The sequence below is a fragment of the Marmota marmota genome, unplaced genomic scaffold (genome assembly GCF_001458135.2).
Source record: "Marmota marmota marmota unplaced genomic scaffold, marMar, whole genome shotgun sequence".
In the NCBI taxonomy this organism is placed as follows: domain Eukaryota; kingdom Metazoa; phylum Chordata; class Mammalia; order Rodentia; family Sciuridae; genus Marmota; species Marmota marmota.
Genome location: NW_025999932.1, coordinates 23,118,909 through 23,142,183, shown reverse-complemented (window position 1 = coordinate 23,142,183; position 23,275 = coordinate 23,118,909). Strand labels below are relative to the sequence as shown.

General features: G+C 42.2%; 1 long non-coding RNA gene across 3 annotated transcripts; it reads left to right on the top strand.

Annotated features, from left to right (window-relative positions):
• The first annotated feature begins 178 nt into the window (after window positions 1-178).
• On the top strand, window positions 179-21,694 carry LOC125616095. Of its 3 annotated transcripts, none has more exons than XR_007346723.1 (4): window positions 179-1,243; window positions 2,493-2,677; window positions 16,991-17,162; window positions 19,758-21,694. It is a non-coding gene; the product is annotated as an uncharacterized LOC125616095 (long non-coding RNA). The 3 variants fall into 3 exon arrangements; XR_007346722.1 differs by having other exon boundaries at window positions 180-1,243; window positions 19,755-21,694; XR_007346721.1 differs by lacking the exons at window positions 16,991-17,162; window positions 19,758-21,694 and adding an exon at window positions 3,217-7,028 and having other exon boundaries at window positions 184-1,243.
• Window positions 21,695-23,275: the final 1,581 nt, after the last annotated feature.

Sequence of the window (23,275 nt, the reverse complement as noted above, 5' to 3'; positions counted from 1 at the left end):
ATGGCCGTAGGTAAGTCCCAATTTGGGGAAAAGAAATTCTAGAAATTTCAGTATGAATGGGGGTGCAGCTTGGCCGCTGTGTAGCTAGTTTCTTTTTTTGGCTATGTAACCCAAGTGGGACATGGTGGCTACGTGAGGGGAGGGAACAACCTCCATCCCTTTGTTCTCAGCATGCCATATCCAGTTCTTGTAGACGGTCCTGAAGGTGGACATGGAAACTTGGAGGGCATCCAAGGGGAGCTCTGGAAATCTCATCATCTAAGCTGTGACTGCGGAAGTGGTAGACTTTTACCCTGGAATGACCCGGGACATAAACTGGCTGCCTTCATGAATTTTCCAGGCTGTCATGGAGAAGAGAATTGGCCTTTCCTGCTTCACTTCAGAGGACTGGACTAGTACTCATGTTAGGAACTATAGGAAGGCAGACCAAGGTTCAGAATGTGGAGGCACTTCTGAACAATTCCAGGCATTCCAGTGAGTGGCCAGAATCCCTGGAAGTTTCCATGGAGAGACGGCTGGACATCAGGAGGGACTATTACACTGGAAGAGAAATTGGTCGAGGTGGACTCTGAGGTCCCTTTTGACTCTGAGATTCTGGCTGGTGCTGTTAAGAGGAAGGAGTCCTGCTTCTCCATCATGGCCTCCAGAGTCCTCTAAGTAGCTCTGGGGCTGCTGCAGGGGTTTATGGTGGGGAATAGTTGAGGAAAAGAGTGTTGGAAGACAGTGCTTGAGGTTATGCAAAACAAGAGTGAAGACTTCTCCCACTTTACAGAAGTGAGGAAGATGGATGAAGGCATTTAGGGGGCTAGTTATCTGCCACAGGGTACTTTTAGCAAATAACTCAAAGCCTAGTTATGGGGGACCATTTCAGAAACAAGAAAATAGTTCTATTCTGCAGAGCACCATGTGGTGCCCACAGTCCTTGGGTGGATTTCTCTGCACTGTCTTTGTTAGCAGATCTTGCTGCCTTGTACCGGGTCATCTGTCCTTCCACAAGGGGGGGACAGGGCAGGTGGACGATGAGAAGAACAAGGCATTGTGGGAGATGTCCATGTCCCAGAATCCTATGGAAGGCATCTTGTCAGTGGACCACCTGCCAATGCCCACTTTACAGAGGAGGAAGTGAGAGTCCAGAGAAGTCCAATAACTTCTCCAGGGCTGGGCGCAGAGCTCCAGGTCCCAGTCTCCTCACTGTCTGACGCTGTCTCCACCTTCTCATTGTCACCACGCAGCAAGCTGACAGGTAGGAAAATGTGGGCAATGAAGCTAAGGGAAGGGAGAGAGCGTGTAAATAAAAAAATAAAAAAAGAGGAGACCAAGTCCACTTCCTCTGCTTGGGGAGAGGCTTCTCTTTAGGCCCAGAGCCCTGACTCCTGGTTCCTGTGGTTCCTGGTCCCTCCTGGCACTCCTGACCTATAGCCCATAGAACAGAGGCTTGGAGACAGACCCGGGGTTGAATCCTGGCCCTGCCACATGTGACCTGTGTGAACTTGGACAAGTCACTTCACCTCTCTAGCCTGAGAGTCATCAGCTCTTTGCTAGGGTGGCACGTGTGGTGCCCTTACAACATGGTATGTGGTCACTGAGGATGGCCACCATTCCTCTCTTACCTCCTTCTCAGATGCGGTCATTGCCACCCCTGTTTCCTGTCCTGGGAGAGGCCATGTCGTAAGCATCAGCACTGCTCAGGAGGGAGGGTTGAAGACAGCATCCCGAGGGACCAAGGATGGGGTAAAGCTGAGAGAAGAGCAGTGGGAGCCAGATTCGGGCCTTACTCGCCCTTTTACCTGCACTCAGAGCCTCCGTCTCCTTGCTCATGAATGGAACCTGTTTAACGGGCTCCCCATGAGCCTCAGACTGGGAGTGTGTTGGTCTGTTTCGTGGCTCTGGAAGAGAAAACCAGAGACTGTGAGATTTATAAAGAGCAGAAGTGTGTTAGCTCAGTCTAGAGACCAGGAAGTCCAATGTCAGGGTGCTGGAAGGTTTAGAGTTCTCATTCCCAGATGGGGCCTGGCATGCTGTGTGCCCTGGGGGGAGGGACACTTAGTCCTCTGCCCAGTGAAGGCAGAAGAGAGAAAAGGGGGCTGAGCTGACCCTTTTATAATGGCATCATTCCCACCCAGGAGGGCAGAGCACTCAACCTAATCACCTCCCACCTCTGAATACTGGTAGGATGGCAATTAAATTTCAACGTGAGTTTTGCAGGGAATGAATATTCAAACCATAGCAAAGTGTAACCGGATCAGCCACTTGGCCTTCTGGTAAATGTCAGCAAATGACACTCCTAAGTACCCCAGGGCTGCCAGGTCACCCGAATTGACTGTGAGTCCACCCTGGCTGTCTCTTCGACCGTGACATCTCCCCTCTCTGGACTTGGGCCCTGGGTAGCAGGGGACTCTGTAGCTCCCCTGGACAAAGAGACTTAGGACAGACAGCCTTCAAATTGTCCCTCTTTTATAAGCCAGTGTGTCTCTGTCTTCCTACTGAAGCAGGTGCCAGAGGACACAGCATTCTGAACACAATGCAGATCTCTTGAAGAGAATTTCCTTGGCCACACCCTGTTTTAAAAATAAACCAAGACGTAGCTTCAGGGCCCCAGTCAGTTGGTCATGAAGACGTCATTTCCATGATTTCATTTCTGATTCATGGATGGAACTTGCTTGTCAGTGTTGTGCAGGTAAACTGCCCCTGGCGTGGGCTGGGAGGGGGGAAGCTCTGGAGGGCACCATCTGCCAATTCCCGTGGCAGAAATACTGCCACGTGGCTGATCTCAAGCTGCCAATGCATGTCACTGAGTGCAGAGTTGGGAAGAGATGCGCACAGTTGGCTCTTGGGAGCCAAGGGGATCCGGCTGCAGCTCCCCTCTGCCTGAGACCTTCCTGGAGCACCAACTCAGCCGGGGGTCCCTGGGGTGAGGCATTATAGTACCTCCTGAAGGAAGCCCCAGAGATTTTCTCAAATGCTATGGCTCCAGTTCATCTGCAAAGATGATAGTGAGTCAACTTCTGGGGGTCAGACCTCTGTCCCAAGGGCAGTCATCCCTGGGACACCTGTGAACATTTGCATCCCTGAAGTTTCCCTCGAAGGCCCAGCAATTCCTGGAGGGTCTTTTGTCTCTTGAGGGTGGTGGCAGAGGCAGAGTCTGGGGTCAAATACCAAGGGAAGTTTCCATCTGATCTGAGCAAATTCAGGTTTCCTTGACCTTTCCTCCATTAGAAAAAGGAAAAAGAAAGAGCATTGGAACCGGAGTCAGAAAATCTTGATCCAAATCAGAGTTCACTTCTATCAGTCATCAGCCTGGGGCAAAGCATCTCACCTCTCTGAACCTCAGAATCTTCATCTGGCTGGGCGCAGTGACACACAGCAATTTGGGAGGCTAAGACAAAGAGGAGGGCCCAGCCCCTCTCTGCCAGGCCTCCACAAGTTGGAGGCCAGCTCAGCAATTTAGCAAGGCCCTAAACAACTTATTAAAATGCTGTCTCAACACTCCAAGTCTCTCCAGGGTGAGGTGCCAACCTGCCTGATACCTTGGGGCTCACTCATGGGAACTCTGTGGCATTGGATGGGAGATGAAGCTGCAGTCCTAAAACCAAGACAGCAGTGGGCATTTGCATGGAGCACTAGAGACATGAAAACTGCCTCTGTCACCCATGTCTGCTGCTGGGCAGGATGGATGCACACGCTGAGTCCAGGGAAAGGAGATTCTGGAAATTTCTACTGATCCATATAGGACTCCTCACCAAACAACACAGGCATCAGACCACAACCTTTACTGTGACTGCATTTCTGCTCAGAATGACCAAAGATACCTTCCCAGACCCCAGTTCTACAACCAATAGTGGAGTAAGAGGAAAAAAAAAAAAAGCAACAAATAAATAACCTGTAGTAGTAGATGGTGGCAGGGTTGGGGGAGGAGGGCATTGCAAGTTGAAAATGAGGTGGTGAATCCTGCTTCCAGGCAGAGGCACAGCTTCTGCTAGACAGGGGGACAGCTTTGAAATGGTGACACTGACTCTGTGCTAGAATCAGAGAAGGAGAAGATGCATCCTCCAGCCTGGCAGAGAGGGGCTTGGCAGGCTGCGACTGGGCAGAGGCAAAGTCTCTTCTACCCAGCACCACTGCTGCAACTGCAGGGACACCGAACTGAGCCCTTAGGACAATGTCCAATGCAGGCCAGCACGTCAGTAATGAGCAGCTCTTGCAGTCACGATGTGGCCTGGGTTCCTCCCCCCCAAGTGGCCATCTCTTCACTCCAAGTACATGTGATCTCTCCCTCCTTTGGAGTTTGCACAGAATTCTTAAGACATCTGTGGGTAAATCTGTCCACATTGATCAAGCTCCTGCTATGCCCTGTGAGGACACCATGGTGAGCAACCCTGGAGCTGACAGGGGTACCCAGAGCTACAGATGTGTGCAGCCAGGGATTTATACCAGTCAATGGTTCACAGGATACTTCTATGAGAAGGAGGTAGGACAGGTTCAAGTAGGACTTAGCCAAGGTTGGAGCAGATGGTGGGGGAGACATTCTAGAGAGAGGGAGCTGATTATGGAATAGTGAAGAGTAGAGAGGAGTGACTGGGGACATTGCCTAGAGAGGTGAGGGACAGTGACTCAGCACACCCTGTGGCTGAAGAAGGCCCAAGACCAGATAAGAGAGGTCCTTGTATACCATCTGGCTGAGCTTGACCCCAGGGCCCAGGGAAAGTCCTTGAAGGACCTGAGGTGTCCCCCAAACACTCCTGTTAAACAGGAATATTCAGAGGTGAAATGATTGTGAGAGCTGTCACCTAAGCAGTCCATCCTGTCTGCACCAGTCAGGTGCTACCTATAGGCAAGGGGGCGTGGCTGAGGAGGAGGCGGGTGCTGGGAGCACACCTGGGAGGGTTGGGGGGTGCTTCCCCTACCCTCTTTCTCTATTTCCTTTACTTCCCTCTCCTGGCCCCTCCCCCATGATGTGGTTCACCTTGGGCCCAGAGCAATGGAGTGGAAACCGTGAGCCCCAGATAAACTTTCTCTCCTGGAAGTTGTTCTTGTCAGGTATTTTGGGCACAGCCACGAAAGGCTGACTAAAACACACGGTAAACAAAAAAGGACACGGGGTGATGTGATTGGGTCCTGAAAAGACCATTTTTACCGCCTTTTCCTAGTATTGCAATGTCCTCTGTGATGCGGTAAGCTCTGTGTGGGCAGAGCTGGGTCCCTCCCAGGCCCTCCCAGTCACATCCCCTGAGCACCAGTGGGTCCCGCACTCCCCACTCCTGGTGAGGAGTCATTGAGCAGCATTTCACCTTCATCCTCCCACCATGCCCTCTAGATAAATGGAGGAATATCAGCTCTCAATTCAAGATTCCTGGTATAAACCACAGCTGCAAAACCATGTGAACGCTCCCATTGTCTCTTGAAGACTCGAAAAGATTTCAAAAAGAAAACCCTTTCATCATGAATTTTTAAAAATGGATACATATATACTTAAACTGCCCATTGCTTGGTTTTAAAAGAACTACCTTTAAAATTTTAAAATGTCACATTTAACATCTACACATGATAGCTTAAGGCCTAGTAATAACATGAACTCCAGGAACCCAACACCTAGCCTGAGAACAGAAATGTCTCTAAGATCACTGAAACACATTGAATGTCCCCCTCTTGACCCCTTCCTTTGCCTCACCTCCAATCTAGGATAACCACCATCCTAAATTTTCTGTTTATTATCCCCTTGATTTTAAAAATTACAGTTTTGTAATACGAAGTTGAATTTTGCCTGGTTTTGGACCTTCCTAAAACATTATACTATATGTTGGCTCTTCTGAGATTGTTTTGATTCAGTATTGTTTCTAAGATTTATTCTTACTTCTGGATATTGCTGATGGTCATCATTTTCACTGCTATATAACATTCCCATTGTGCGATCACAATATGATGTACTTGTCCATTCTCCTTTGATGACCATTTGGTTGTTTCTCGTTTTTGTATATTATGAGAAGTCCTACTATGAATATTCTTCCAGATGCTTCTTGGCACAAGCAAGAGCAACTCTAAAGCACATACTAGGAAAGGAATTACTGGGACTCCCAATTGTTCCTGAATATCTGTACATTTTACATTCCATCAGCAAATAGTATATAAGAGAATTGAGGGAGATGGGATACCATTGAGGTATTAATTTACATTATTTGCTTCCTAATGAGATTACATATATATTATATGTTGGCTTTTCTGAGACACTTTTTGATTCACTGTTAACTTTATTAGCCATTTACTTCTCCTCTGAAATATATCTATCCACAACTGTTGCCCATTTTATCATTGGGTGGTATGAATTTCTCTTATTGATTTTTAGTAGTTCTTTAAAATTAATCCTTTATTTGTTACACATATTACAAGAATCAACTCCCAAACTGCTAATAAACTTTTTATTTGGGAGTAATGTTAAATTTAGGGAAGAATTTCAAAGACAGTACAAAAAATTATCATGTACTATTTACCTAGTTTCCATGAATGTTAATATTTTAAATTATCATGGGACATTTTTCAAAGCTAAGAAACCAACATTGACATACATTACTATCAACTAAACTCTAGACTTCAGATTTCACCAGTTTCTTTGGTCATGTCCTTTTTCTGTTTCAGGACCTGATTCAGGAAACCACTGTGGATTTAGTGTGAATTGTCTTAATTCCCTTTATGTTGTTATCTTTAGATGAATGGAGTTTTTCATTTTAATGTAGCTGCATTTACCAAACTTCTCATTGTGAATTAGTGCTCTGGGAAATTTATTTAAGAATTTCTTCCTGGGTGGACAGTGTAGCTCAATGCCAGAGCCATTACACCAGGGGCCCTGGGGCCAATCCTCAGCACTGAAAAAAAAATCTTCCTTATACCTATGCTGTTATGGCCCTTTTATATTTAAGTTTTACATGGCACATTTAAGTCTTTCCTTTTTCAGGATCAATTATTGTGCATAGTATCAGGAAAAGATCCAGTTTCACTTTTTCCCTGTAGTAATAAATGTGCATGTCTTAGTTTGACTTGAAAGTCTCCATAGATGTTTGTGTTTATTTCTGAACTCTCAGTTCTAGGCCATGGATATATATCTATACTATGCCAGAAATAAACAATCATTATTATGCTAGCTTCATAGTAAGGTTTGAAATGAGGAAGTGTGCATTGTTCAACTTCATCCTTCTCAAGATTGCTTTACTCTTCTGGATTCCTTGTGTTTCTGTGGACTGTGTATCACGGTGAGGGAGACTCTTGGGATTTTGATAGGGAATACATTGAATCTATAGATCAATTTGGAAAGTAATGCCATCTTAACAATTTTAAAACTTTCAACGCATAACTCTGTTTTCTTTCCATTTATCTTCATGTTCTCTCTTTCAATGATATCCTGTAATTTCTAGTAAACAATTATTATCCTTCTCTGGTTAAACTGATTCTTTTTTTTAAATTATTTTGTAGTTGTAGATGGATAGCATGCCTTTATTTTACTTACTTATTTATTTTCATGCAGTGCTATGGATTGAACCCAAAGTTTCACATGTGCTAGCAAGCACTCTATCACTAAGCTACAGCCCCAGCACCCTAAACTGATTCTTAAAACTTTCTTCTTTTTGGTGCCATTGTAAATTGAATTTTCTTTACTTCATTTTCAGATTGTTCATTATTATATATAGAAATACAATGATTTTTACATAGTAATCTTATACACATAATTATATTATTCTCAAATAGAGATAATTTTATTTCTTCCTTTCCAATCTTTTTCTTTCTCAATTTTCTTCTCTTATTGCTTTGGCTAGAATCTCTAGCCAAAGATTTATCTGTTCAAATAAAAGTGGTGGTAGTAGATGTCCTGTGTTGTTGCCAATCCATGGGGGGAGATTTCATTTTTTAAATATTTTTTATTTGTTCTAATTAGTTTACATGACAGTAGAATGTTCTGACACATCATACATAAATGGAGTATAACTTCTCATTCTTCTGGTTGTACATGATTTAGGATCACACTGCTTGTGTAGTCACATATGCACATGGGGTATTAATGTACAGTTCATTCTATGCCCACTCCTATGCCCACTCCTATGCCCACTCCCCTTCCTTCACTCCCCTCTGCCTAATTTAAAGTACCTCTATTCTTCCCTAGGACCCCCCACACACACACTTATTGTGGATTAGCAAACATGTATTAGTGAAAACATTTAGCCTTTGGTTTCTTGAGGTTGCTTATTTCATCCATTTACTGGCAAAGGCCATAATTTCATTCTTCTTTAAGGTTGAGTGACATTCTATTGTGTATATATACCACAGTTACTTTATCCATTCATTTGTTAAAGGACATCTAAGTTGGTTCCATAGTTTGTCTATTGTAAATTGAGCTGCTATAAACATTGATGTGACTGTGTCTCTGTAGTATGCTGATTTTAAGTCCTTTGGGTATAAACTGAGGATAATTGGGTCAAATGGTGGTTCCATCCCAAGTTTTCTAAAGAATCTTCACACTGCTTTCCTGAGTGGTTGTACCAATTTGCAGTTCTGCCAACAATGTATGAGTGTACCCTTTTCTCCACATCCTCACCAACATTTATTGTTGCTTAGATTCTTGATAATTGCCATTCTGACTGGAGTGAGATGAAATCTTAGAATAGTTTTGATTTACATTTCTCTAATTGCTAGAGATGTTGAACATTTTCTGATATATTTGTTGATCGATTGTATTTCTTCTTCTGTGAAGTATCTGTTCAGTTCCCTAGCCCATTTTTTGATTGGGCTATTTGGATTTTTTGTGTGTGTGTTAAGTTTTTTGAGCTTTTTATATATCCTGGAGATTAATGCTCTATCTGAGGTGCTTGTGGTAAAGATTTTTCACCATTAAATGTTATGTTGCCTGTGAGCTTCTCAAACATGCATTTCATCAGATCGATTGTTTCCTTCTTAGATCATGAAGAGATGTTGGGTTTTTTTAAATGCTCTTTCTACATCTACTCAGATATCATATGTTTCTATCTTTTATTCTATTAACATAATGTATTATGTAGGTTGAAACAACCTTGTATTCCTGGGATAAATCCCACCAGGCAGTGGTAGACTAAATCCTTTCTATATGTTACTGAATTGAAGTTGCTAGCATTTTGTTAAAGACCTGTGCCTCAGCAATCATCAGAAATATTGGTTTGTGGTTAGTTATCTTTTCTGTGATGTCTTTGTCTGGTTTCGATATGAGAGTAATATTAGATTCATAGAATGAGTTCAGAAAATTCTCTCCTATAATTGGAAGAATTTATGAAGGATTAGTGTTAATTCTTTTTAAAATAATTAATGGAATTTTCCAGTGAAGCCATCTGGTCCTAGGCTTCTTTTAGTGGGAACATTTTTTAAAAATATTATTGTTAGTTTAATCGCTTTACTTATTTTTTGCCTGTTCAAATATTCTACTTCTTCTGGGTCTACTTCATTAACTAGTACCTTTCTAAAAATTTATTCTTATTTCTTCTAGGTCATCTATCTAGTTTTTTGATATCCAATTGTTCACAGCATTCTCTTATAATCCTTTTTATTTTTGATAAGGTCTATAGTAACAGCCCCTCATCTTGATTTCAGTGATTTAAGTTCTCTCTTTTTCTTGGTAGACAAAGTTTTGTCAATTTTGATGATTTTATGCAGAAATAACTTTTGGTTTCATTGATTTTCTGTATTGTTTTTCTTGTCTATTTCATTTATATCCATTCTAATCTTTATTATTACTCTCCTTGTTTTTAATTAATTAATTTTTTAAAGAGAGATTTTTTTTTAATATTTATTTTTTAGTTTTCGGCGGACACAACATCTTTATTTGTATGTGGTGCTGAGGATCGAACCCAGCACCACGAACATGCCAGGTGAGCGTGCTACTGCTTGAGCCACATCCCCAACCCCTTGTTTTTAATTTAATTTGCTCTTTTTATTTTTCAGTTTCTTAAGGTAGAAGGTTAGGTCATTATTTGACATAGATTTTTTTTTTTTAAGTATTTATTTATTTTTTTTAGTTTTCGGCAGACACAACATCTTTGTTTGTATGTGGTGCTGAGGATCGAACCCGGGCCGCACACATGCCAGGCGAGCGCGCTACCGCTTGAGCCACATCCCCAGCCCCTGACATAGATTTTTAAAAACTATAAATTCCATGCTTAGCCTTCATTAGTTGTGTTCTGTAAATATTGATATGTTGTGTTTTTATTCATCTCACAGTATATTCTAGTTTCCTTTTTGATTTGATTTTTTGCATATTAATCTTATGCATAGATATCTTACAAAGCTTATATTAATATTAATAATATTTCTACAGATAATTTTAAATAATATGTCTTGTATTTTTGATGTGAATGACATTTTCATCTGTCATAAAAGACAGATTTAATTTTTCCTTTCCAGCACATATTTCTTTGGTTTATTTTTCTTTTGTCACTGTTCTGCATAAAACCTTGAGTACAAGGTTAAATAAAACATTTTCTTTTTTAAAAAAATCTATTGTTTTAATGGCCAAACTCTCCCTTAAAATAAGGAATAAGACAAAGATGTTTATTTGGCTTAGCGTCTCTGTCTCATGGGGCCAGTTTTATTACACTGCTTCCCATGCCCATAGTGATTGCTTCAGGAACCCAAGGTGGCCTGTCAGCCCTATTTCGTAAGATCTGTCAAACTGGCTCTGGAGAAAATAACCCATTCTCTTCTCTCTGACTGGAAAGCTTTAAGAACTCATTCAAAAGTACCAATCCCATGTGCTCTACAGAATAAATGAGCTTATTTCCAGGAATAACAAAATACAATGCTGACTCTCTCTCTTTTCCATAAACCTGAATTTTTTGCTGGGAAAATTGAAATAATTCTACCTCATGGGTTGTTATAAATATTAGGTAAATTAATGATTAAAAATATTTAGCACAAAGACAATACTACCTGCTAATTTTGTTAATGTTGACTTTTGTAATATTTGTGATATTAACATTACAACATTAATGTTATTGTTACTAGTGTTAAAAGCAAGATTATTCTATGTATCAGCTTTGCATTCTCCTTTCTCTCTTGTTTTCATTTCCCTTCCCCAGAGTAGACTGTCAAGGAATAACCTTCCTCTGACTTGCTAGCTGAAGAAGAAACAAATATGATTCCCTTTATCCATATTAGGAGAGATAAAATGTGTATGATTAAGCATTGGTTAATGGCTTTGAGCACTATTTTTAATGCCTAGCATGTTTTATTTTACTGCTCACTTCCACCTCCAAAGTTCTGTTTCCAGAATGCAAACTCCAGCTTCTTTGCGTTTTTTTGGACATTTTATTGACCCTGTTAGGCATACACATATATAAATGAACTTACCGTTTAAAAAATTATCCACCTGAAATCTACAAAGCACACCCAGAAATTGTGTTTTACTGGGGTACTTTGCAGTGCTGGGAAGCAAACCCAGGTCCTGGAGTGTGCTAAGCAAACACCATCACAGAGCTACAGCCCCGCCCAGGGAACTATTTCCTAAAATCATAAATTTCTTTTCTTTTTCTAAATATTCTGTTTTAGATATAGTTGGACAAAACACCTTTATTTTATTTTTATGTGGTGCTGACGATCAATCAAACCCAGCGGCCCCACATGTGTTAGGCATGCGCTCTACCGCTGAGCCACAGCCCCAGTCCCCGAAAAATGTAAATTTCTTATTGGAAAGATTAGTCTTCAGCCAATTAGTGGAATTTTCAAAATTATAAAAATCTTTCAGACGAGCGGAACAGACATCAATTGGTGGAAGATGAATAAAACTTTGTTAAAGCTTCAGAAAATTCTCCATATTTTAAAAATTGACCATTTCTTTCATTTTTTTAACTTTTTAAAAATGTTTTCATTAGTGCATTACGGTCATACGTGACAGTGGGGTCCATTTTGACATCACGCATGCATGGAAAATAGTTCGCTCCATTTCACTCCCCAGCGCTCCCTCTTTCCCTCCCCTCCTCTCCCCCTTCCTGTATTCTACTGGTCTCCCTTCTATTTATTTATTGTGTTTTTTTAAGTTGGAGTTTTATAGATAGACTTAAAGTGGAACTCACTGTGGTTTATTCATATATGTACAACTCTAGCTTATGGGATTTTCAAAAAAAATTATTATTATTTTTTAACCAGAGAACAGTATAAAAGTTTTATTAAATTCACCTGTACATGAGGATCTTCACAAGAGTGAATCCTGAAGAAATGATCGAAGTATAATGCATTTGTGAATTTTTTCTTTTTTCTAATTTTTATTTATATATGACAGTGGAATGCTTTACAATTCTTATTACACATATAGAGCACAATTTTTCATATCTCTGGTTGTATACAAAGTATATTCACACCAATTCGTGTCTTCATACATGTACTTTGGATAAACGTGATCATCATGTTCCACTATCATTTATAACCCCATGCCCCCTCCCTTTCCCTCAAAAAAATTATTTTTAAAACTGGTAAAATACATATAAAATTTACCTCGAGGACTGTGTTGACTGTACAGTTCAGAGGCATTACAATGCCATTCAAACATCATCACTCTGAATCTCCAGGACTCTTTAATACTGGAAATCTATACTCACTGGAAATAACTTTCCCCTTCCTCTTCTCCCAACCCCTCACAGCCACCTTTCTACTTTCTATTTCTGTGAATTCAGTACTCTACATACCTCATTGCTATTTTGAAACTTAAATATCCTCAAGAGCTCATGGAATAAAGACTTGGTCTCCAGTATGGGGCTATTGGGAGGTGGGGCCCAGGTGACTCTGGCTGTGCCCTTGAAGGGGATTATGGGACCCCAGCCTCCTCTTCTCTTTCACTTCCTGTCCATCAGGTGAGTGACTTTGCTCTGCCTCATGCTCCTCCCATAGGCCTGAAATCAATGGAGCCAACTGGAATCATTGACTGGAAACTCTGAAACTGTGAGGCACAATAAACCTCTTCTCTTTATAATTTAGTTATCTCTGGTACTTGTTTTAGTGACAGGAAGCTGAATAGCACACTCATGTGAGTGGAATGATAATATTTTCTCCCTTGTGACTGGCTTGCTTCCCTTAGCGTCATGTTCTCAAGTTTCTTCCATGATTTAGCATGTCAGATTTTCCATCCTTTTTTAAGGCTGAATAATCTTCCATTGTATGTATCTATGTACCACATTTTATTTGTCCATTCTTTTATTTGTTGATAGCCACTTGGCTATTGAAAATAATGCTGTAATGACTCTGGGTGTTCAAATACCTCTTTACAATCCTGCTTTCAGTTCTTTTGAGTATATGTTCAGCAGCTCATATGATTTTAAAGAAAGAAATCCTGCAATTCCAGCACAAACCCTCCCTAGCTATTATTACTGCCCCCCTCACTGGGAGGACCCCAAGACTCAGATAAGAACCTACTGACAATCTCCCAGAGCTCATTGTTTATTTACAGCCCAACCCATCTGCTCCAAAGGCCATGTTCTTCCTGCTGTAATTTGCTATCTGTCTCATCATACAGAAAACTATGGAAGATAATCAGTGGGTTCCCAAAACGGATGTGCTAAGGCATAAGGCCACAAATACAATCCCTTTTTAATATCCAAGGGATAAACAGAAAACATAGCGAATGAGGAAATATTGTTCACAAAGTTTTAAACAACACATTTGGAAATTAACCTGGTGTGTTAGTTTCAAGATCTTTTGAAAGAAAATGGTACCATTCTTGTTGGAGAAATAAAAGAAGTGTTAAAAGTTGGGTTTTGTTTCAAGATAGGAATTTTTGAGATGGCAAAGATCCAAGATCTCCTGCAGTTAATTATGCAAATACTTCAAAAACTCGTTAAAATTCCCACAGGAACTGTATACTTAAAATGCTCCTGGAAAAACAATAGATAAGAACATTGCACTCAGGAAAGGAACATAGACACAGAATCAAAGAACTCGACTTCCCAGATAATAAATAGTAAATAAAATATATTATTAAATGACAATCAACAGAACTATGTGATATTGACTTGAGAACAGAAAATTTAACCCATAAAATAAGGCATAGATTCTTGATATATGCCTAAATAAATATGCCAAATTTCTTGAAAATTTATGCCTAAATTTTATGACAGCTATTACCAAGACTAACTAGGAAGAAGAAGACAGGGGAAAAGAAATCATTTTCATTAAATGTCTTTGGAGAAACTGGATGACAAGAACAGCTGGTATTTAATGATACTAAGTCTGTGCTGGAGTTATTCTAAGTATCATAATTTATCTAATCCTAACAAGAACTCAGTGAGGCATATTCTATTATTATCTCAACTTTATAGATGAAGAAACTGAGTTACCAAGAGCTTGTATAAATTTTCTGGAAGACACCAGCAAATTAGGTGGCAGATTCCCCAAAGCAGTCTCAGCTAGGCCCAGCCTCAACCCCCTGTGACAGTGAGTATAACTGTTTAAGCAGTTATACTTCAAAAACCCTACTAAAAAAGAGAAAAGAAAGAAAGAAAGAAAATTATTTAAACGTCTATCTCAAATGTAAGAAGTAGAAATTATCAGTGACAGCGAATTGTTTTTAACTGATTTACTTTTTGTGATGAGGTCTTGCCATGTTACCCGGGCTGGCCTTAAATTCCTGAACTCAAGTACCCTCCCTCCTGCCTCAGCCTCCCCAGTAGCTGGGACCACAGGTGCACCCCATGGTGCCTGGGGCTTGGCAAGTGATTTGTAAAATACCAATATAAAAACAAAAATTTTGCTATAGAGCAGTTTGAAATTAGATGAAAGATTGTGAAAAGGCCCAGTTCAATCACCAAATGACTGAAATGAAAAGACTGACGGTACCAAGTGTTGGTGAGAACAGAGGGAGCAACTGGAACTCTCAGAGGTGGTTTGTGGGGGTGTAAATTTATTCAACTACTTTGAAAAACTCTGGTGTTACCCATCGAAGCTACACATGCATATACAATATGACCCAGAAATTCTACACTAAAGCAAATACACGAGGGAAATGAGTATGTATGTTTCTCAAAAGACACATGCAAGCTATTGATAGCATTTTAATTTATAATAACCAAGAGTGTATGGGACATCTTTATTCACACTATCCAAAAAAGCTAGAAACAACCCAAACGTCCATCAACAGAAGAACGGATAGATGGATTGTGAGAGATTCATACAATGGATTTCTACTCAGCCATAAAGGGAATCAGTGATACACAAGACAAATGAACTTCCCAGATGTTCAGTTGACTGTGAGAAGTCAGACACCAACAAGCTCATCCTGTGTGATCCCATTTGTATGATGTTCAGGGACAGGCAAAGCAATGGAAGGTTTTAAAGGATCAAAACTGTAAGTTCCCATTGGAGGGTGATGTCCTCGGGTGAGACACCCAGGGAATGTTTAGGGTGGTGGAAATGTTCTGTATCTCCACCTGGATGATGCTCCCATGTCCTAGTATGTCATGGTCCTGGAAGTCGTTAGCATGCAGACAGCTGTTGGTGAGGCTGTCAGTGACAAGGATGTGATATTGGGGTCATAGGACAGAGTTCTGGGGATGCCATATTTTCAGGGCTGGAGCAGAAGGAAAAATCAATAAAGGTGCAGATGGACACATGGAAGAGAAGCCAGGGGTGCTGTGGGGATGTCCAGGAGAAGGGAGCATCAAGGAGGAGGCACCGGCACAGCCTCAGCCTATCTGCAGAAGACAGAATGGAGACATTGCACCTGGAAGCCATTAGCAACCATATTTAAAGTGGATCCCAACTGCCATTAGCAATGAAGTGCTCCAGGAAGGGTCACCTGTCTGTGGGGTGGAATGAGCCCTGGCCTTGCACAGTCTTGGGAGATAACAAAGTTAAGACAGAAGCTAAAGGACCAATATTCGAATGATTGTCTTTAAGTAAATTATCTTTTAGGATTGGGTGGACTGAGAGTATCTTAAAGTTGATGCAACGGGGGAAAAGAGACAGTGGGAGGTAGAGAAGTCAGAAGTGATTGAGAAACAAGAACTTGGAGGCTGCAGGAGAGACAGAAGCAGCACACAGAGAAGGATGGAGAGGGTGAGGGGAAGCAAAGACGGAGATGATGGGACACAGTGAGCCTCTTCAGTGAGCAGGACCTGAAGAAGGTGTCGAGTCCTTTACGGGATGCGCTGGGCATAAAATGTTAATAAAATGTGATGGTAAATTTCAAGGGTCATCTTGACTGGATGGAGGGCTGCCTGGAGAACTGTACAGGTTGCTTCTGGGTGGTCCGTGAGAGCGGTTTTCAGAGAAGAATGGTGAGCAGGTCAGTGAACCAAGTGAGTAAGAACCGCCCTTAATATGGTTGGACACCAGCCCATCTGCTGGGGTCTGGGTGTGATCACCTGAGATGGAACAAGTAGTGGAAAAGGGGGAAATGCTTACTTCTTCTTTCTGGAGCAGAGCATGTTTCTCCTGCTGCTGCCCTTGAACCCTATGCTCTTCAGCCATTGAATTCTAGGACTTGCACCTGTGGCTTCAGTGGGCTCCCGGGCCTTCAGCCTTGGACATGAGGCTGCACCTTGGGCTCCCTGGCTCTGAGACGTTGGCTTTTCCCAGCTCTCCAGCTTGCAGACATCCATCAGGAACTTTTCAGCCTCTGTGATCTCCAGAAAGGGAAGCCATTCTCCTAATTTATTAGCCAACAAAGATTTATTAACCAAGCTCCTAATAAGCATAGATAATCTATTGACTCTGATTCTTTGGAGAACCTTGATTAATACATAAGGCAAATATGGATATTTGGCATAGATAACTTCCAGGATCCCCAGTAGGTCTCTGAAATACATATAGTACTGAATCAGATACTTGTTATGTTTTTTCCAGTGCACAACACACATACATATGAAAAAGTTTAATGTATAAATTAGGCACATAAGAGGTTAACAGCAATAACTAATAATAATTTTTAAAAATACTGCAATACAAGTCATTTAATTCTTATGGGTAACTTGTAGAGTTTCCTATTTAATATTTTCAGACTGTGGTTGACTATGAGTAACTGAATCCATGGACAATGGGGACTGTTACATCTGGACAGAGATGAGGCCATTTGGTGCTCACAGTGAGCTTTGAGAAGGACTTACTCTTTGAAGCCATGAATTGCCTCACACCAACTCCCAGGAGAATCTTCCAGGAGCATCTGTTCCTTGGTGAGTCTTTACCCCAGCTGCTGTTCACATGTGGGGACTCTTCTCTGCTATATCCCAGACCTGTGTGTCCCTGCACAGGCCACTAATGTGTGCCTTGTTGTGCCAGGTCCTCCCCATGGTACAGGCCAAACAAAATCTGCTGCCCAAGGGTCCCTGTGCTGAGTTTGAGTCTGTCCATGTCATCAGTTACCAGACTTTGAGACAGAGCAAACTATTGGGCTCTCTAAAGTCACACTTTCCTTCTGTACAAAATCGGGCTCATGTGATCTAATTCAGATATAAGAGCCTACTATTATGTTAATGAATGAGTCGCACAGGTTTGTTGAAATTTGCAGTAAATAGCAATGGCCATAACTAAGATGTGTGCATGTAGAGGCCACCGTGCTCTCTGATATACAGTGTCTCACTCAAACCCCAGCACCCTGGCGCTTGGCTGTTACCAGTATATGAGAAAACTAAGGCCTAAAGATGTCCAGTGACTACAACATGACTCAGCTAATCAGGAGCCAGGTGATTTTTGTTTTTCCTGTATTTGTGGTCACAATTTTAAATTTTTTTAAAATAAAAGAACAAACATTTTTTTCCAGCAGTAGTTTTCAGAATAAGAGTTACATCCTGTGCAATGAAAATAGGCACTTGAATGTTGTGCAGGTTTTATTACACACAAACAAGCTTGACCCTCCCTGACCCTCCAGGTGGACCGAGGGGCTCCTTTCTAGTGCTCCTGCACACTGGGAAGCCATCTATTCCAGCACCATGTCTCCCAGTGCACACAAAGCTCCCCAAGGCAGTGCCCTGTGCTTGCATCTGTTTCCCAGGAGTTAGCATAGCCCGGCACATTGGAGCTGCCCAATAGTCACTGCTGAGTCAGGGAATCACTCTGGGTTGTTTCAAAATGGTCCAGAGATGGGATGCATTTCTACAAAACTGTACCTATTCTCCTCACAGTTTTGCTGGCCAAGCCTGAAGCTACTTTCACTTGTAACTTGTCTCCTCTTGTTTCTCAATGAACTCAGTAAAGGGCACAATAATTGGTTTGTTTATTAATCAGATATGGTTGATCAGTCCCCATGCACCTGGCGCTGTGCTGGAGATGGGGCCCCTGAAGAGTGGCTGAGCATGAGTGTCTAGGTTGTATATTGTCCAATCCCAGGGCTGCATTTCCCTAAGGTGTCTCTGAGTGCTCCAAGCTTGAGGACAGAGGAGTCGATCAGACAGAACTCCTCCTGGCCCAGAAAATGTTAGGTGAGGCAGGAGGGTGGGGTTCAACACTCTCAGTACCATGATCCCTAAGTCACCCAGTATTGGCCTTTGAGTACCGAGATGCCTCCTCGGGGAGATTCTTCCCCCAGAGTTTCCCACTTGGCACTAACTTTCGACCCCAGCTGAAGTTCCCCAGATGGATTTCTAGCCGTGGAAATGGAGGTTTCTAATGGAAATCCCTGAAGCCCTTTACTTAGAGCTGCTCTGGTGGGCACCACTCTAATTATTCAATTGCCTAATTCCATTTATCTTTCATGATCCATTATGCACCCCTGACAGGCTGCGTCTTCCTTAGCAGATACATAACCTAGCCTAATGGACTCTGGGTGAAGCCAACTACATAGACTAAGGGATTTTGCTGGTACCTAATTCTCCTAAACTATTATTTTATAAATGAACAAGGCAGACAGACACATTTTCTGCTTTAAGATAAATATTTTATGAATTGCCCCTCTGATACATTACCTTATTAGTACATTATCCTTATCCCTCCCCGAGCTTTGAAGAGCCTGGGCATACACTCAGGAGTACATTTGGGTGATTTTATTGAGCAGGCTGCTTTTATAATCTGTTTGTATCTGGGATGGAGGGAGTAAGAAATAATTTTGTCTCATAAAAAGGAAAAGTTCTTTAAATGTTGATTTGCTACTTTGGTGTGAAACTCTTTATCCAAGGACTTTTTGTTTAACCAGAGTGTACAGAGTCTACTAAAAAAAAAAAAAAATAGTCCTTTTTCCTTCCTGAGCACTCAGGACCACCCAATAGTAAGAAGAGTTTACACAATTCCAGGAGAGAGCTTCTTCCTTATTTTGAGAACAAAAAAGCACCTTAAAAATGTCAATCTTTCTTTTTGAATTTCACTTTTTAAAAAAAAAATGCAGTTTTTTAAAAAAACACTTGTTTATTTCTTACCAAATAGGCTTGCATTTCTACTCTCCCCAGCCCCAGGAGCATTTTAAGCTATGGTGGGAGTGGGACTAGAGCTGGTGGTGACACTGGTGACTCCAAACACGGACCTTTCAATATCACTGTCCAAACTGTAAAAAGAAACTGGCTTGGGGCTGGGTTGTGGCTCAGTGGCAGAGCACTTGCCTAGCACATGTGAGGCACTGGGTTCGATTCTCAGCACCACATATAAATAAAAAAAAAAAAATAGAGGTACATGAACAACCAAAAAATAAAAAAAAGAAAGAAAAAAATGGCTTTAACCCACAATGGTCATTCCCTTGTCCAGAATAAATATTGTGCACATTTCCTCATGTCTGTGAACCAAAAGATGTACACTATTAAAATGATAAAATGCTCTAATCAGTTTTTTTTACTTTTTAGCAGGCTTCATTCCATAACCTGAAAGAAAACCAGGGACATGTACTCAATGCTGGAAGACCAAAGTGACTGTTCTGTGATCTCAGCCCACCCGTGGTCAGATAAAGACAAAGATTTGAGACTAGAAGCAAATACGCTAAATTCTAAGGTTTTTACCGGTGAGAAGTAGCCCTCGAGTTTGTTCCAGATACGATGGCAACATATCTGCTTCCAGAAATGAAATCAATCATGACATTTTTAGGGATTAATTAGAATCAAATTGGTAGAGAACATGGAATAATAACCTTTGATAAAATGCCTTGGGACATTGAAATGGGAGCCATAGGAACCGGGAGGGACAGGTACCTAGTGCATTTGCACAATCTTAGATTCTCCCTGGAGTATGTTTTACCTTTGCCATAAATGAAAACATTTAAATTTCTTTAAAACTACATTTAACTTAATTATACCCAGGCCCTGATACCAGTAAGCCCCCCATTTTGCCTGCTTTTCTTTCGGATGGAAGCGACCGGGCTCATCATTTCATAAAGACTTGTTTTTCTACAGGATGTTCGCTATGTGCAGAATGTTAATAGCCGGCGGAATATGAATAGGCTCTGTGGCTCCACTTGAAATATAGAAAAATGGGCCAGACATTAAAAAAGATAAAAGGGAAAAGGGCAGTAATGAATTTAGAGGAAAATGAACATTAATGGTACTAGCATTACTCATGTTCCACATAACAAATTATTGGAAATCTGTCAAGCACACCAAATTATCTACTCGTCGGCTGCTGTGGGGCCCTCTGCAGCCATCCCAAACCAGCAAAAGCAAGACAATTTAAGCTAATTTTACTATTTATAACAATAGAACAGGCCATTAAGATAAATTAATGTCATTATCAAGTTTCTATGAAAATGACAAATACCACTATTTCGAGCAGCTTAGAGGCTGTTGACTATAATGAAATCCGCTGCACAGGTACTAAAGAGAAACACTCCAAGTAATTATTTTCTAGTAGCCTGTTTGTTTCCTGACCATTCATTTGCTTTCACCACAATTAGTTCTGTACACAATATGGTGGTAACTAAACAGTCAACACTACGCAGCATTAGGACTAATTGGGCCATTAGGACGCAGTTTCTAGCCTTTTCCTTCCTAAAGAGAGCTGGGAGTAAACAGAGCACAGCAACAATGCGGGCACCATGCCGGCGGGGATTGTCTTAATTTAAAGGAGATCCAAACAGGATAATAAACTAGACAGGTGGGAAGCTTTGCATGGAACCCCCTCGGATCAGCCGGACAGTCACAAACTGAACCCTGCTGGAGCGTGTCCCCACACTTGGGGCCACCACACTGGGGGAGACCCAGAAGCAGCAAAACCCTGGGCGTGGGGACCTGCCATGCAGAGGGACCAGGAATTCCTGTCTGGTTCAAACCTGGAAACTCTTCTCCCACTGCCAGAGGCGATAACAAGTCATTCAAAGCCTGGCCGTGAAAAACCCCATCTCCCTAATGGGTCTGTGCCGTCCGTGGCTTCTGGGTCATCATCTTAGGACCAAATTATTCAGCAGCTGTCTGCAGAGATGTCAGTTTTTCCTAAGTCAGACATCAATGGGAAAGAATTACCCCTGAAAAATTTGTGCATGATCAATAACAAGAAGAAGCAGTCAGAGAATCATAGTCTCCTGAGGTAGTAAGGTACTGCAGGAAGTAAGCTGTAAATTTTGCACCAGGCAGCAACTGTCCCAGAGCTTTTATATGATTCATTAATAAGGGCTGGGATTCGTTAGGCCCCTCAGGGTGGCTCTCGGTGCTGCCAGGGCCACGCTACCCTCCCTCACAGGGTATGCGAGCAGCAGCTCTGTGTTACCATTTGAAGCTGCCCGTTGGCCAGTCTCACCCATCTTTCCCCTCTTCCAGCTGAGACGAGGGTGTGGGTGATGGGTCCTGTCTTGGGGAGCCCACGGATTCTCAGGAGATATGAAACACAAGCACCCATGTTCGATCTCCAAAGACCATGGAGTGCATAGGGAGATAAAACAGCAACAGAATACCAAGAAGAGGCAAATCAAAAATTAAAAAATAAAGGCCCAAAGGGGAACAGGTAACTGTGGTGCATGGGAGACACCTCGGCGAGCCATTACGCAAGACCTCAGAGTGGAACCCACTTTATAATGTGAGGTCAGCCCAGGTGCAGAACATGCAGTCAGCTGAAGGGGCTTTAAAGATGGATTCTTCAGGGGGATGACTACGAACAGAGGATCAAAGACCCACCTTTGACTTGCTCACCTGAATCCTCCCCGGCAGCCCCCAGCTCTCTCCCCAGGAGGCTCTCTTGCTCTTCACATTCAGCACCTGCAGACCTGTGTCTGCATAGACCTGTGCACAGCAGGGACAGCAAAATCAGGCTCCTCCAGGAAAAGTCGTTTTTCCTGCCTTTGGAGCCTCTGAGGCCCTAAAGAGAAATGAAGCGGCCCTCAGTATCCCCTCAAATCCACACCACAGCCCTGCCTCCAAGTCCCTTCCTGCCTCTGCCATTCCCCATCACACAGGTCCTCTCGCTCACCCCTGTGACGGCAGCCATATTGCACTCTACGGAAGGCAGGCAGGAGGTCTGCTTTCCTTCTTATCCTCCACAGCACCTAGGACAGAGTTAGCATTCCATAGATAATTGCTCCTTCACAGAGCAGGGCTGTGGGCTTTCTGACAGTAGTGACCTGGGAAGAGGTAAAACGCAGGCCCCCACGATGCAGGGAGGAGACAGTGGGCTTCCTGAGAATGCTGATCCCCTGCTCTTGTCAGCTTAGGAAGAGCTATTTGAGAAGTGACCCATCTTTGATTCTGCAGCCTCTGCCACTGTGCTATTTGTTGATTCGGAAGCTAAGCATTCTCAAGGACGTGTGTTTTTCCCAACTGCACAGATTGGGATACTCAGAGATTCTGGGTGCAGGGCCTGCCTGCCTCTATCCCAGGAGCCTCCTGGGATAACTTCAAAAGTCTCCTGGCTATGTGCCCACCCAGATGGGCCATCCAATTAATAAAATTACTACTAATGGTTTTTAAAGACAGGGTTTCTGGGCAAAATATATGGTTCAGTAATTATATCTACCATCTAAATGATGATGATCATCATGATAAACCTTAACCCCACAGAGTTCAAAGCACTCTAAATAATTACATTAATTATTCTCAAACTTTCCCCAAGGGGCGGACCATTTCATTAAGCCTGCTTCCAGATGAGGAAGCCGAATGATCCAATGGCCAAAGTCCAGGGAATGGGCTGGAAGCTGCTTCTGCACAAGTAACTCATGAGAATTTCTGCTGAGGGCATGTCTGCTCTTTCATGCATCAGTGCCAAAGGGCCTGGTTGAGCCTTGGTGGCTTCCCCGGGCTGGGGAGGCAGTGAATTTGCCACCTGTGAGCCTTGCAGAGGCCTGGACTTAGGCTGAGTGGAGTGACGGCTTCCCAGGTCCAATCTCAGGGGCAGGCCAAGGAAATCACATGGCACCCGACTTCTTGTGCTCCTATTTAGGCCAAGGTTA